The sequence below is a fragment of the Aristolochia californica genome, unplaced genomic scaffold (genome assembly GCF_029961685.1).
Source record: "Aristolochia californica isolate CCGP_79_NKW_82.1479 unplaced genomic scaffold, dmAriCali1.0.hap1 SCAF_7, whole genome shotgun sequence".
Lineage (NCBI taxonomy): Eukaryota > Viridiplantae > Streptophyta > Magnoliopsida > Piperales > Aristolochiaceae > Aristolochia > Aristolochia californica.
The window spans coordinates 25,029,743-25,047,701 of record NW_027182268.1 but is presented as its reverse complement, the minus strand read 5'-3'; positions in this window follow the sequence as shown (position 1 = coordinate 25,047,701).

Sequence of the window (17,959 nt, the reverse complement as noted above, 5' to 3'; positions counted from 1 at the left end):
TAGAAGTACACTTTTTTCTTAAATCAAAACTTTGACTTTTCGCTCTCCCTTCATCCCGAAAACAAACAAGGCAAAAAGCTTACAAAAAAAATGAAAATTTTATAGTTGATGTATGGAAAAAATTTAAAACAATAACAAATATAAATAAAGAAAATTTATTCACCCAACACAAATGAACACAAAAGTTTTTTTATCCAATTTTGGGAAATTCCACTAGTTTAACCCTAATAGCATGGAATTTTGCATGAAAGAGATTTCATCCACACATGTTTAAAAAATGGATATGCATGTTTGAAACATGTTAAAGACTCAAATGAGCTATGGATGCAAAGCTATTAAAGAGAATAACAAACGCCCTTTAAATTCTTAAGTGAACTTGCGGTGGGATATTTACCCGAGTCAAACATGCCATTATTTTGCCCATTTGCAAAAAGCTGACATAATTAATCATAGATGATTGTAATGTGATTTATCATGCGTAACGGGCTATATTTTTGTATGAAATGACTTATGGATTGCAATTCAACACTCAGTTATAAATCTTCCGCAACCCATTTTTCCCGACGATTGCAAAACCTGAGATATAATAACGAAAAGGTGCTTACAATCCCTAAATATTACAGACACTTTTTTGATTTATCTCTCTCTACATATGCGCATTGTGCATTTCCGTTTTAAATGTACGCATTTTTCTTCAATCAAAACTTCGAGCTTTTCGCTCTCCCTTCATCCCGTAAACAAAAAAGGTAAATAGATCACAGCAAAATGAAAATTTCATAGTTGATGTGCGGAAAAAGTTTAAAACAATAAAAAACGTAAATGAAGAAAATTTATTCACACACCACAAATGAACACAAAAGTTTTGTTATCCAAGTTTGGGAAATTCCAGTAGTCCAAAACTAATATCTTGGAATTTTACATGAAGGAGATTTTTTCTACACATGTTTTAAAAATGGATATGCACGCCAGAAACATGTTAAAGACTCAAATGACCTATGGATCCCAAGCTTTTAAAGAGAATAACAAACGCCCATTAAATTTTCATGTGAACGTGCAGTGGGATATTTGCCCGAATCAAACAAGCCATTATTTTGCCCATATTCAAAAAGTTGAGCTAACAATCATAGGTGATTGTAAAGTGATTTGTCATGCGTAACGGGCTATATTTTTTTAAGAAATGACTTATGGATTCGAAGTCAACACTCAGTTAAAAATCGCCCGCCTCCCCCGTTTCCCGACGATTGCAAAACCTTAGATATAAAAAGGAAAAAGTGCATACGATCCCTAAAACATACAGACACTCTTTGGAAATATCTCTCTCTACATTTGTGCATTGTGGATTTCCATTTTAGATGTACACTTTTTTCTTAAATCAGAACTTTGAGTTTTCGCTCCCCCTTCATCCCGTAAACAAAAAAGGCAAAAAAGATCACAACAAAATAAAATTTTTATTGTTGATGTGTGGAAAATATTTAAAATTAATAACTAATGTAAATAAGAAATATCTATTCACACACCACAAATGAACACAAAAGTTTTATTATCCAACTTTGGGAAATTCCATTAGTCCAACCCTATTAAGCTTGGAATTTTACGTGAAGGAGATTTTTTCTACACATGTTTTAAAAATGTATATGCATGCTTGAAACATGTTAAAGATTCAAATGACAAATGGATCCAACGCTTTTAAAGAGAATAACAAATGCTCATTAAATTCCCAACTGAACGTGCGGTGGGATATAACTGAACGTGTGGTGGGATATTTACCCGAGTCTTACAAGTCATTATTTTGTCCATTTTCAAAAATTTGATTTAACTATCGTAGATGATTGTAAAGTGATTTATCATGCGTAACGGGCTATATTTTTGTATGAAATGACTTATGGACTGCAATTCAACACTTAGTTAAAAATCCTCTGCCACCAATTTTTCCTGACTATTGCAAAACCTAAGATATAAAAAATTAAAAGAGCTTACAAGCCCAAAAAATTATAGACACTCTTTTGAATTATCTCTCCCTACAATTGTGCATTGTGCTTTTCCATTTTAGGTGTACACTTTTTTCTTAAATCAAAACTTTGATTTTTCGCTCTCCCTTCATTCCGAAAACAAACAAGGCAAAAAGCTTACAACAAAATGAAAATTTTATAGTTGATGTATGGAAAAAATTTAAAACAATAACAAATATAAATAAAGAAAATTTATTCACCCAACACCAACGAACACAAAAGTTTTGTTATCCAATTTTGGGAAATTCCACTAGTTTAACAGTAATAGCTTGGAATTTTTGAAGAAAGAGATTTCATCCACACATGTTTTAAAAATTGATATGCATGTTTGAAACATGTTAAAGATGCAAATCCGCTATGGACGCAAAGCTTTTAAAGAGAATAACAAAACGCTCATTAAATTCTCAAGTGAACTTGCGGTGGGATATTTACCCGAGTCAAACATGCCATTATTTTCCCCATTTGCCAAAAGCTGACATAATTAATCATATATGATTGTAATGTGATTTATCATGCGTAACGGGCTATAATTTTGCATGAAATGACTTATGGATTTCCATTCAACACTCAGTTAAAAATCCTCCGCAACCCATTTTTCTCGACTATTGCAAAACCTGAGAAATAAAAACGAAAAGGTGCTTACAATCCCTAAAAATTACAGACACTCTTTGGAATTATCTCTCTCCACATATGTGCATTGTCCATTTCCGTTTTAGATGTACACATTTTTCTTAAATCCAAACTTCGAGTTTTTCGCTCTCCCTTCATCCCGTAAACAAAAAAGGCAAATAGATCACAGGAAAATGAAAATTTCATAGTTGATGTACGAAAAAAGTTTAAAACAATAAAAAAAGTAAATGAAGAAAAATTTTTCACACACCACAAATGAACACAAAAGTTTTGTTATCCAAGTTTGGGAAATTCCACTAGTCCAAAACTAATATCTTGGAATTTTACAAGGAGATTTTTTCTTCACATGTCTTAAAAATGGATATGCATGCCAGAAACATGTTAAAGATTCAAATGACTTATGGATCCAAAGCTTTTAAAGAGAATAACAAACGCTCATTAAATTCTCAAGTGAACGTGCGGTGGGATATTTGCACGAGTCAAACAATCCATTATTTTGCCCATATTCAAAAAGTTGAGCTAACAATCATAGACGTTTGTAAACTGATTTGTCATGCGTAACGGGCTATATTTTTTGTAAGAAATGACTAATGGATTTGAAGTCAACACTCAGTTAAAAATCGCCCGCCTTCCCCGTTTCCCGACGATTGAAAAACCTTATATATAAAAACGAAAGAGTGCATACGATCCCTAAAGCATACAAACACTCTTTGGAAATATCTCTCTCTACATTTGTGCATTGTGCATTTCCATTTTAGATGTACACTTTTTTCTTAAATCAGAACTTTGAGTTTTCGCTCCCCCCTTCATGCCGTAAACAATAAAGGCAAAAAAGATCACAACAAAATAAAAATTTTACAGTTGATTTCTAGAAAATATTTAAAATAATAACTAATGTAAATAAAAAATATCTATTCACACACCACAAATGAACACAAAAGTTTTGTTATCCAAGTTTGGGAAATTCCATTAGTCCAACCCTATTAAGCTTGGAATTTTACATGAAGGAGATTTTTTCTACACATGCTTTAAAAATGGATATGCATGCTTGAAACATGTTAAAGATTCAAATGACCTATGGATCCAAAGCTTTTAAAGAGAATAACAAACGCTCATTAAATTCTAAAGTGAACGTGCGGTGGGATATTTACCCGAGTCTAACAAGTCATTATTTTTCCCTTTTTCAAAAATTTGATCTAACAATCATAGATGATTGTAAAGTTATTTATCATGCGTAATGGGCTATATTTTTGTATGAAATGACTTATGGATTGCAATTCAACACTGAGTTAAAAATCCTCTACCACACATTTTTCCCGACGATTGCAAAACCTGAGATATAAAAACTAAAAAGAGCTTACAATCCCTAAAAATTACAGACACTCTATGGAATTATCTCTCCCGACAATTGTGCATTGTGCTTTTCCATTTTAGATGTACACTTTTTTCTTAAATCAGAACTTTGAGTTTTCATTCCCCCTTCATCCCGTAAACAAAAAAGGCAAAAAAGATCACAACAAAATAATAATTTTATAGTTGATGTGTGGAAAATATTTAAAATAATAACTAATTTAAATAAAAAATATCTATTCACACACCACAAATGAACACAAAAGTTTTGTTATCCAAGTTTGGGAAATTCCATAAGTCCAACCCTATTAAGCTTGGAATTTTACATGAAGGAGATTTTTTCTACACATGTTTCAAAAATGGATATGCATGCTTGAAACCTGTTAAAGATTCAAATGACCTATGGATCCAAAGCTTTCAAAGAGAATAACAAACGCTCATTAAATTCTCAAGTGAACTTCCGGTGGGATATTTACCCGAGTCTAACAAGTCATTATTTTGCCCATTTTCAAAAATTTGATCTAACAATCATTGATGATTGTAAAGTGATTTATCAAGCGTAACGGGCTATATTTTTGTATGAAATGACTTATGGTTTGCAATTCAACACTCAGTTAAAAATCCTCTTCCACCAATTTTTTCGTACGATTGCAAAACCTGAGATATAAAAACTAAAAAGAGCTTACAATCCCTAAAAATTACAGACACTCTTTGGAATTATCTATCCCTAAAATTGTGCATTGTGCTTTTCCATTTTAGATGTACACTTTTTTCTTAAATCAAAACTTTCACTTTTCGCTCTCCCTTCATCCCGAAAACAAACAAGGCAAAAAGCATACAACAAAATGAAAATTTTATAGTTGATGTATGGAAAAAATTTAAAACAATAAGAAATATAAATAAAGAAAATTTATTCACCCAGCACAAATGAACACAAAATTTTTGTTATCCAATTTTGGGAAATTCCACTAGTTTAACCCTAATAGCTTGAAATTTTGCAAGAAAGAGATTTCATCCACACATGTTTTAAAAATGGATATGCATGTTAGAAACATGTTAAAGATGCAAATGAGCTATGGATGCAAAGCTTTTAAAGAGAATAACAAACGCTCATTAAATTTTCAAGTGAACTTGCGGTGGGATATTTATCCGAGTCAAACATGCCATTATTTTGCCCATTTACAAAAAGCTGACTTAATTAATCATAGATGATTGTAATGTGATTTATCATGCGTAACCGGCTATATTTTTGTATGAAATGACTTCTGGATTGCAATTTAACACTCAGTTAAAAATACTCCGCAACCCATTTTTCGCGGCGATTGCAAAGCCATAGATATAAAAATGAAAAGGTCCTTACAATCCCTAAAAATTACAGACACTCTTTGGAATTATCTCTCTCTACATATGTGCATTGTGCTTTTCCATTTAAGATATACACATTTTTCTTAAATCAAAACTTCAACTTTTTCCCTCTCCCTTCATCACGTAAACAAAAAAGGGAAATAGATCACAGAAAAATGAAAATTTCATAGTTGATGTACGAAAAAAGTTTAAAACAATAAAAAAGTAAATGAAGAAAATTTATTCACACACCACAAATGAACACAAAAGTTTTGTTATCCAAGTTTTGGAAATTCCACTATTCCAAAGCTAATATCTTGGAATTTTACATGAAGGAGATTTTTTCTACACATGTTTTAAAAATGGATATGCATGCCAGAAACATGTTAAAGATTCAAATGACCTATAGATCCAAAGCTCTTAAAGAGAATAACAAACGCTCATTAAATTCTCAAGTGAACGTGCGGTGGAATATTTGCCCGAGTCAAACAAGCCATTATTTTGCCCATATTCAAAAAGTTGACCTAACAATCATAGGTGAATGTAAAGTGATTTGTCATGCGTAACGGGCTATATTTTTGTAAGAAATGACTTATGGATTTGAAGTCAACACTCAGTAAAAAATCGCCCGCATCCCCCTTTCCCGACAATTGCAAAACCTTAGATATAAAAACGAAAGAGTGCATACGATCCCTAAAACATACAGACACTCTTTGGAAATATCTCTCTCTACATTTTTGCATTGTGCATTTCCATTTTAGATGTACACTTTTTTCTTAAAACAGAACTTTGAGTTTTCACTCCCCCCTTCATGTTGTAAACAAAAAAGGCAAAAAAGATCACAAGAAAATAAAAATTTTATAGTTTATGTGTGGAAAATATTTAAAATAATAACTAATGTAAATAAAAAATATCTATTGACACACCACAAATGAACACAAAAGTTTTGTTATCCAAGTTTGGGAAATTCCATTAGTCCAAACCCTATTAAGCTTGGAATTTTACATGAAGGAGATTTTTTCTACACATGTTTTAAAAAATGGATATGTATGCTTGAAACATGTTAAAGATTCAAATGACCTGTGGATCCAAAGTGTTTAAGAGAATAACAAACGCTCATTAAATTCTCAAGTGAACGTGCGTTGGGATATTTACCTGAGTCTAACAAGTCATTATTTTGCCCATTTTCAAAAATTTGATCTAAAAATCATAGATGATTGTAAAGTGATTTATCACAAGTAACGGGCTATATTTTTGTATGAAATGACTTATGGATTGCAATTCAACACTCAGTTAAAAATCCTATGCCACCAATTTTTCCGTACGATTGTAAAACATGAGATATAAAAACTAAAAAGAGCTTACAATCCCTAAAAATTACAGACACTCTTTGGAATTATCTATCCCTACAATTGTGCATTGTGCTTTTCCATTTTAGATGTACACTTTTTTCTTAAATCAAAACTTTCACTTTTCGCTCTCCCTTCATCCCGAAAACAAACAAGGCAAAAAGCTTACAACAAAATAAAAATTTTATAGTTGATGTATGGAAAAAATTTAAAACAATAAGAAATATAAATAAAGAAAATTTATTCACCCAACACAAATGAACAGAAAATTTTTGTTATCCAATTTTGGGAAATTCCACTAGTTTAACCCTAATAGCTTGAAATTTTGCAAGAAAGAGATTTCATCCACACATGTTTTAAAAATGGATTTGCATGTTAGAAACATGTTAAAGATGCAAATGAGCTATGGATGCAAAGCTTTTAAAGACAATAACAAACGCTCATTAAATTCTCAAGTGAACTTGCGGTGGGATATTTACCCGAGTCAAACATGCCATTATTTTGCCCATTTACAAAAAGCTGACTTAATTAATAATAGATGATTGTAATGTGATTTATCATGCGTAACCGGCTATATTTTTGTATCAAATGACTTATGGATTGCAATTTAACACTCAGTTAAAAATACTCTGCAACCCATTTTTCGCGACGATTGCAAAGCCATAGATATAAAAATGAAAAGGTCCTTACAATCCCTAAAAATTACTGACACTCTTTGGAATTATCTCTCTCTACATATGTGCATTGTGTATTTCCGTTTTAGATATACACATTTTTCTTAAATCAAAACTACGACTTTTTCCCTCTCCCTTTATCACGTAAACAAAAAAGGGAAATAGATCACAGAAAAATGAAAGTTTCATAGTTGATGTACGAAAAAAGTTTAAAACAATAAAAAAGTAAATGAAGAAAATTTATTCACACACCACAAATGAACACAAAAGTTTTGTTATCCAAGTTTTGGAAATTCCACTATTCCAAAGCTAATATCTTGGAATTTTACATGAAGGAGATTTTTTCTACACATGTTTTAAAAATGGATATGCATGCCAAAAACATGTTAAAGATTCAAATGACCTATGGATCCAAAGCTCTTAAAGAACGCTCATTAAATTCTCAAGTGAACATGCGGTGGAATATTTGCCCGAGTCAAACAAGCTATTATTTTGCCCATATTCAAAAAGTTGACCTAACAATCATAGGTGAATGTAAAGTGATTTGTCATGCGTAACGGGCTATATTTTTGTAAGAAATGACTTATGGATTTGAAGTCAACACTCAGTAAAAAATCGCCCGCATCCCCCTTTCCCAACGATTGCAAAACCTTAGATATAAAAACGAAAGAGTGCATACGATCCCTAAAACATACAGACACTCTTTGGAAATATCTCTCTCTACATTTTTGCATTGTGCATTTCCATTTTAGATGTACACTTTTTTCTTAAAACAGAACTTTGAGTTTTCACTCCCCCCTTCATGTTGTAAACAAAAAAGGCCAAAAGGATCACAAGAAAATAAAAATTTTATAGTTTATGTGTGGAAAATATTTAAAATAATAACTAATGTAAATAAAAAATATCTATTGACACACCACAAATGAACATAAAAGTTTTGTTATCCAAGTTTGGGAAATTCCATTAGTCCAAACCCTATTAAGCTTGGAATTTTACATGAAGGAGATTTTTTCTACACATGTTTTAAAAAATGGATATGTATGCTTGAAACATGTTAAAGATTCAAATGACCTATGGATCCAAAGTGTTTAAGAGAATAACAAACGCTCATTAAATTCTCAAGTGAACGTGCGGTGGGATATTTACCCGAGTCTAACAAGTCATTATTTTGCCCATTTTCAAAAATTTGATCTAACAATCATAGTTGATTGTAAAGTGATTTATCACACGTAACAGGCTATATTTTTGTATGAAATGACTTATGGATTGCAATTCAACACTCAGTTAAAAATCCTATGCCACCAATTTTTCCGTACGATTGCAAAACCTGAGATATAAAAACTAAAAAGAGCTTACAATCCCTAAAAATTACAGACACTCTTTTGAATTATCTATCCCTACAATTTTGCATTGTGCTTTTCCATTTTAGATGTACACTTTTTTCTTAAATCAAAACTTTCACTTTTCGCTCTCCCTTCGTCCCGAAAACAAACAAGGCAAAAAGCTTACAACAAAATGAAAATTTTATAGTTGATGTATGGAAAAAATTTAAAACAATAAAAAAAATAAAAAAAGAAAATTTATTCACCCAACACAAATGAACACAAAAGTTTTGTTATCCAATTTTGGGAAATTCCACTAGTTTAACCCTAATAGCTTGAAATTTTGCAAGAAAGAGATTTCATCCACACATGTTTTAAAAATGGATATGCATGTTTAAAACATGTTAAAGGTGCAAATGAGCTATGCATGCAAAGCTTTTAAAGAGAATAAAAAACGCTCATTAAATTCTCAAGTGAACTTGTGGTGGGATATTTACCCGAGTCAAACACACCATTATTTTGCCCATTTGCAAAAAGCTAACTTAATTAATCATAGATGATTGTAATGTGATTTATCATGCGTAACCGGCTATATTTTTGTATGATTACAGTTTAACACTCAGTTAAAAATACTCCGCAACCCATTTTTCCCGACAATTGCAAAGCCATAGATATAAAAACGAAAAGGTTCTTACTATCCCTAAAAATTACAGACCCTCTTTGGAATTATCTCTCTCTACATATGTGCATTGTGCATTTCCGTTTTGGATATACATATTTTTCTTAAATCAAAACTTCGAGTTTTTCCCTCTCCCTTCATCACGTAAACAAAAAAGGCAAATAGATCACAGAAAAATGAAATTTTCATAGTTGATGTACGGAAAAAGTTTAAAACAATAAAAAAGTAAATGAAGAAAATTTATTCACACACCACAAATGAACACAAAAGTTTTGTTATCCAAGTTTGGGAAATTCCACTATTCCAAAGCTAATATCTTGGAATTTTACATGAAGGAGATTTTTTCTACACATGTTTTAAAAATGGATATGCATGCCAGAAACATGTTAAAGATTCAAATGACCTATGGATCCAAAGCACTTAAAGAGAATAACAAATGCTCATTAAATACTCAAGTGAACGTGCGGTGGAATATTTGCCCGAGTCAAACAGGCCATTATTTTACCCATATTCAAAAAGTTGAGCTAACAATCATAGGTGAATGTAAAGTGATTTGTCATGCATAACGGGCTATATTTTTGTAAGAAATGACTTATGGATTTGAAGTCAACACTCAGTAAAAAACCGCTCGCTTCCCCCTTTCCCGACGATTGCAAAACCTTAGATATAAAAACGACAGAGTGCATACGATCCCTAAAACATACAGACACTCTTTGGAAATATCTCTCTCTACATTTGTGCATCGTGCATTTCCATTTTAGATGTACAGTTTTTTCTTAAAATAGAACTTTGAGTTTTCGCTCCCCCCTTCATGTCGTAAACAAAAAAGGCAAAAAAGATCTCAAGAAAATAAAAATTTTATAGTTTATGTGTGGAAAATATTTAAAATAATAACTAATGTAAATAAAAAATATCTATTGACACACCACAAATGAACACAAAAGTTTTGTTATCCAAGTTTGGGAAATTCCATTAGTCCAAACCCTATTAAGCTTGGAATTTTACATGAAGGAGAATTTTTCTACACATGTTTTAAAAAATGGATATGCATGTTTGAAACATGTTAAAGATTCAAATGACCTATGGATCCAAAGTGTTTAAGAGAATAACAAATGCTCATTAAATTCTCAAGTGAACGTGCGGTGGGATATTTACCCGAGTCTAACAAGTCATTATTTTGCCCATTATAAAAAATTTGATCTAACAATCATAGATGATTGGAAAGTGATTTATCACACGTAACGGGCTATATTTTTGTATGAAATGACTTATGGATTGCAATTCAACATTCAGTTAAAAATCCTTTGCCACCAATTTTTCCCGACGATTGCAAAACCTGAGATATAAAAACTAAAAACAGCTTACAATCCCTAAAAATTACAGACACTCTTTGGAATTATCTCTCCCTACAATTGTGCATTGTGTTTTTCCATTTTAGATGTACAATTTTTCCTTAAATCAAAATTGTCTTTTCGCTCTCCCTTCATCCCGAAAACAAACAAGGCAAAAACCTTACAACAAAATGAAAATTTTATCGTTGATGTATGGAAAAAATTTTAAAAAATAACAAATATAAATAAAAAAAATTATTCTCCCAACACAAATGAATAGAAAAGTTTTGTTATCCAATTTTGGGAAATTCCACTAGTTTAACCCTTATAGCTTGTAATTTTGCAAGACAGAGATTTCATCCACACATGTTTTAAAAATGGATATGCATTTTTGAAATATGTTAAAGATGCAAATGAGCTATGGATGCAAAGTTTTTAAAGAGAATAACAGACGCTCATTAAATTCTCAAGTCAACTTGCGGTAGGATATTTACCCGAGTCAAACATGCCATTATTTTGCTCATTTGCAAAAAGCTGACATAATTAATCATAGATGATTGTAATGTGATTTATCATGCGGAACGGGCTATATTTTTCCCGACGATTGCAAAACCTGAGATATAAAAACGAAATGGTGCTTAAAATCCCTAAAAATTACTGACACTCTTTGGAATTATCTCTCTCTACATATGTGCATTTTGCATTTCCATTTTAGATGTACACATTTTTCTTAAATCAAAACTTCGAGATTTTCGCTCCCCCTTCATCCCGTAAACAAAAAAGGCAAAAAAGATCAGAACTAAATAAAAATTTTATAGATGATGTGTGGAAAATATTTAAATTAATAAATAATGTAAATAAAAAATATCTATTCACACACGACAAATGAACACAAAAGTTTTGTTATCCAAGTTTGGGAAATTCCATTAGTCCAACCCTATTAAGCTTGGAATTTTACGTGAAGGAGATTTTTTCTACACATGTTTCAAAAAGGGATATGCATGCTTGAAACATGTCAAAGATTCAAATGACCTATGGATCCAAAGCTTTCAAAGTGAATAACAAACGCTCATTAAATTCTCAAGTGAATGTGCGGTGGGATATTTACCCGAGTCCAACAAGTCATTATTTTGCCCATTTTCAAAAATTTGATCTAACAATCATAGATGATTTTAAAGTGATTTATCATGCGTAATGGGCTATATTTTAGTATGAAATTACTTATGGATTGCAATTTAACACTCTGTTAAATATCCTCTGCCACCAATTTTTCCCGACGATTGCAAAACCTGAGATATAAAAACTAAAAGGAGCTTACAATCCCTAAAAATTACAGACACTCTTTGGAATTATCTCTCCCTACAATTGTGCATTGTGCTTTTCCATTGTAGATGTACACTTTTTTCTTAAATCAAAACTTTGACTTTTCGCTCTTCCTTCATCCCGAAAACAAGCAAGGCAAAAAGCTTACAACAAAATGAAAATTTTATCGTTGATGTATGGAAAAAATTTAAAAAAATAACAAATATAAAAAAAGAAAATTTATTCACCCAACACAAATGAACACAAAAGTTTTGTTGTCCAATTTTACGAAATTCCACTAGTTTAACCCTAATAGCTTGGAATTTTGCAAGACAGAGATTTCATCCACACATGTTTTAAAAATGGATATGCATTTTTGAAACATGTTAAAGATGCAAATGAGCTATGGATGCAAAGCTTCTAAAAATAATAACAGACGCTCATTTAATTCTCAAGTGAACTTGCGGTGGGATATTTACCCGAATCAAACATGCCATTATTTTGCCCATTTGCAAAAATCTGACATAATTAATCATCTATGATTGTAATGTGATTTATCATACATAATGGGCTATATTTTTTTATGAAATGACTTATGGATTGCAATTCAACACTCAGTTAAAAATCCTCCGCAACCCATTTTTTCCGAAGATTGCAAACCTGAGATATAAAAACGAAAAAGTGCTTACAATCCCTAAAAATTACAGACACTCTTTGGAATTATATCTCTCTACATATGGGCATTCGGCATTTCCGTTTTAGATGTACACATTTTTCTTAAATCAAAACTTCGAGTAAAATGCAAATTTCATAGTTGATGTACGAAAAAAGTTTAAAATAGTAGAAAAATTAAATGAAGAAAATTTATTCACACACCACAAATGAACACAAAAGTTTTGTTCTCCAAGTTTGGGAAATTCCACTAGTCCAAAACTAATATCTTGGAATTTTACTTGAAGGAGATTTTTTCTACACATGTTTCAAAAATGGATATGGATGCCAGAAACATGTTAAAGATTCAAATGACCAATGGATCCAAAGTTTTCAAGAGAATAACAAACGCTCCTTAAATTCTCAAGTGAACGTGCGGTGGGATATTTGCCCGAGTCAAACAAGCCATTATTTTGCCCATATTCAAAAATTTGAGCTAACAATCATAGATGATTGTAAAGTGATTTGTTATGTGTAACGGGCTATATTTTGGAAAGAAATGACTTATGGATTTGAAGTCAACACTCAGTTAAAAATCGCCTGCCTCCCCCGTTTCCCGACGATTGCAAAACGTTAGATATAAAAACGGAAGAGTGCATACGATCCCTAAAACATACAAACACACTTTGGAAATATCTCTCTCTAAATTTGTGCATTGTGCATTTCCATTTTAGATGTACACTTTTTTCTTAAATCAGAACTTTGAGTTTTCGCTCCCCCCTCATCCCGTAAAATATCTATTCACACACCACAAAAGAACACAAAAGTTTTTTTATCCAAGTTTGGGAAATTCCATTAGTCCAACCCTATTAAACTTGGAATTTTACATGAAGGAGATTTTTTCTACACATGTTTTAAAAATGGATATGCATGCTTGAAACATGTTAATGATTCAAATGACCTATGGATCTAAAGCTTTCAAAGAGAATAACAAACGCTCATTAAATTCTCAAGTGAACATGCGGTGGGATATTTACCCGAATCTAACAAGTCATTATTTGGCCCATTTTCAGAAATTTGATCAAACAATCATAGATGATTGTAAAGTGATTTATCATGCGTAACGGGCTATATTTTTGTGTGAAATGACTTATGGATTGCAATTCAACACTCAGTTAAAAATCCTCTGCCACAAAGTTTGCCCGACGATTGCAAAACCTGAGATATAAAAAATAAAAAGAGCTTACAATCCCTCAAAATTACAGACACTCTTTGGAATTATCTCTCCCTAAAATTATGCATTGTGCTTTTCCATTTTAGATGTACATTTTTTACTTAAATCAAAACTTTGACTTTTCGCTCTCCCTTTGTCCCGAAAATAAACAAGGCAAAAAGCTTACAACAAAATGAAAATTTTATCATTGATGTATGGAAAAAATTTAAAACAATATCTAATATAAATAAAGAAAATTTATTCACCCAACACAAATGAACACAAAAGTTTTGCTATCCAATTTTAGGAAATTCCACTAGTTTAACCCTAATAGCTTGGAATTTTGCAAGAAAGAGATTTCATCCACACATGTTTTAAAAATGGATATGCATGTTTGAAACATGTTAAAGATGCAAATGAGCTATGGATGCAAAGCTTTTAAAGAGAATAACAAACGATCATTAAATTCTCAAGTGAACTTGCGGTGGGATATTTACCCGAGTCAAACATGCCATTATTTTGCCCATTTGCAAAAAAGCTGACATAATTATTCATAGATGATTGCAAAGTGATTTATCATGCGTAACGTGCTATATTTTTGTATGAAATGACTTATGGATTGCAATTCAATACTCAGTTAAAAATCCTCTGCAACCCATTTTTCCCGACGATTGCAAAACCTGAGATATAAAAACGAAAAGGTGTTTACAATCCGTAAAAATTACAGACACTCTTTGGAATTATCTCTCTCTACATATGTGCATTGTGCATTTCCATTTTAGATGTACACATTTTTCTTAAATCAAAACTTCGAGTTTTTCGCTCTCCCTTCATCCCGTAAACAAAAAAGGCAAATACAACACAGCAAAATGAAAATTTCATAGTTGATGTATAGAAAATGTTTAAAACAATAAAAAAATTAAATGAAGAAAATTTTTTCACACACCACAAATGAACACAAAAGTTTTGTTATCCAAGTTTGGGAAATTCCACTAGTCCAAAACTAATATCTTGGAATTTTACATGAAGGAGATTATTTCTACACATGTTTTAAAAATGGATATGCATGCCAGAAACATGTTAAAGATTCAAATGACCTATGGATCCAAAGCTTTTAAAGAGAATAACAAATGCTCATGAAATTCTCAAGTGAACGTGCGGTGGGATATTTGCCCGAGTCAAACAAGCCATTGTTCTGCCCAAATTCAAAAAGTTGAGCTAACAATCATAGATGATTGTAAAGTGATTTGTCATGCATAACGGGCTATATTTTTGTCAGAAATGACTTATGGATTTGAAGTCAACACTCAGTTAAAAATCGTCCGCCTCCCCCGTTTCCCGACGATTGTAAAACGTTAGATATAAAAACGAAAGAGTGCAAACGATACCTAAAACATACAGACACTATTCTGAAATATCTCTCTCCATATTTCTGCATTGTGCATTTCCATTTTAGATGTAGACTTTTTTCTTAAATCAGAACTTTGAGTTTTCACTCCCCCTTCATCCCGTAAACAAAAAAGGAAAAAAAGATCACCACAAAATAAAAATTTTATAGTAGATGTGTGGGAAATATTTAAAATAACATCTAATGTATATAAAAAAATATCTATTCACACACCACAAATGAACACAAAAGTTTTGTTAACCAAGTTTGGGAAATTCCATTAGCCCAACCCTATTAAGCTTGGAATTTTACATGAAGGAGATTTTTTCTACACATGTTTTAAAAATGGATATGCATGCTAGAAACATGTTAAAGATTCAAATGACCTATGGATCCAAAGTTTTTAAAGAGAATAACAAACGCACATTAAATTCTCAATTGAACGTGCGGTGGGATATTTACCCGAGTCTAACAAGTCATTATTTTGCCCATTTAATAAAATTTGATCTAACAATCATAGATGATTGTAAAGTGATTGATCATGCATAACGGGCTATATTTTTGTGTGAAATGACTTAAGGATTGCAATTCAACACTCAGTTAAAAATCCTCTGCCACCAATTTTTCCCGACGATTGCAAAACCTGAGAATAAAAAATAAAAAGGGCTTACAATCCCTAAAAGTTACAGACACTCTTTTGAATTATCACTCCCTATAATTATACATTGTGCTATTCCATTTTAGATGTACATTTTTTTCTTAAATCAAAACTTTGACTTTTCGCTCTCCCTTCGTCCCGAAAATAAAAAAGGCAAAAAGCTTACAACAAAATAAAATTTTTATCATTGATGTATGGAAAAAATTTAAAACAATATCAAATATAAATAAATAAAATTTATTCACCCAACACAAATGAACACAAAATTTTTGTTATCCTATTTTGGGAAATTCCACTAGTTTAACCCTAATAGCTTGGAATTTTGCAAGAAAGAGATTTCATCCACACATGTTTTAAAAATGGATATGCATGTTTGAAACATGTTAAAGATGCAAATGAGCTATGGATGCAAAGCTTTTAAAGAGAATAACAAACGCTCATTAAATTCTCAAGTGAACTTGCAGTGGGATATTTACCCGAGTCAAACATGCCATTATTTTGCCCATTTGCAAAAAGCTGACATAATTAATCATAGATGATTGTAATGTGATTTATCATGCGTAAAGGGCCATATTTTTGTAAGAAACAACTTATGGATTGCAATTCAACACTCAGTTTAAAATCCTCCACAACCCATTTTTCCCGACGATTGCAAAACCTGAGATATAAAAATGAAAAGGTGCCTACAATCCCTAAAATTTATAGACACACTTTGGAATTATCTCTCTCTACATATGTGCATTGTGAATTTCTGTTTTAGATGTACACATTTTTCTTAAATCAAAACTTCGAGTTTTTCGCTCTCCCTTCATCCGGTAAACCAAAAAGGCAAATTGATCATAGCAAAATGAAAATTCAATAGTTGATGTACGGAAAAAGTTTAAAACAATAAAAAAAGTAAATGAAGAAAATTTATTCACACACCAAAAATGAACACAAAAGTTTTGTTATCCAAGTTTGGGAAATTTCACTTGTCCAAAACTAATATCTTGGAATTTTACATGAAGGAGAATTTTCCTACACATGTTTTAAAAATTGATATGCATGACATAAACATGTTAAAGATTCAAATGACCTATGGATCCAAAGCTTTTAAAGAGAATAACAAACGCTCATTAAATTCTCAAGTGAACGTGCGGTGGGATATTTGCCCGAGTCAAACATGCCATTATTTTGCACATTTTCAAAAAGTTGAGCTAACAATCATAGATGATTGTAAAGTGATTTGTCATGCGTAACGGGCTTTATTTTTGAAAGAAATGACTTATGGATTTGAAGTCAACACTCAGTTAAAAATCGCCCGCCTCCTCCGTTTCCTGATGATTGCAAAACCTTTGATATAAAAACGAAAGAGTGCATACGATCCTTAATACATACAGACACTCTTTGGAAATATCTCTCTCTACATTTGTGCATTATGCATTTCCATTTTAGATGTACACTTTTTTCTTAAATCAGAACATTGAGTTTCGCTCCCCCCTTCATCCCGTAAGCAAAAAAGCTAAAAAAGATCACAACATAATAAAAATTTTATAGTTGATGTGTGGAAAATATTTAAAATAATATCTAATGTAAATAAAAAAATATCTATTCACACACCACAAATGAACACAAAAGTTTTGTTATCCAAGTTTGGGAAATTCCATTAGTCCAACCTATTAAGCTTGGAATTTTACATGAAGGAGATTTTTTCTACACATGTTTGAAAAATGGATATGCATGCTTGAAACATGTTAAAGATTCAAATGACCTATGGATCCAAAGCTTTTAAAGAGAATAATAAATTCTTATTAAATTCTCAAGTGAACATGCAGTGGGATATTTACCAGAGTCTAACAAGTCATTATTTTGCCCATTTTCAAAAATTTGATCTAACAATCATAGATGATTGTAAAGTGATTTATCATGCGTAATGGGCTATATTTTTATATGAAATGACTTATGGATTGCAATTCAACTCTTAGTTAAAAATCCTCTGCCACCAATTTTTCCCAACGATTGCAAAACCTGAGATATAAAAACTAAAAAGAACTTACAAGCCCTAAAAATTATAGACACTC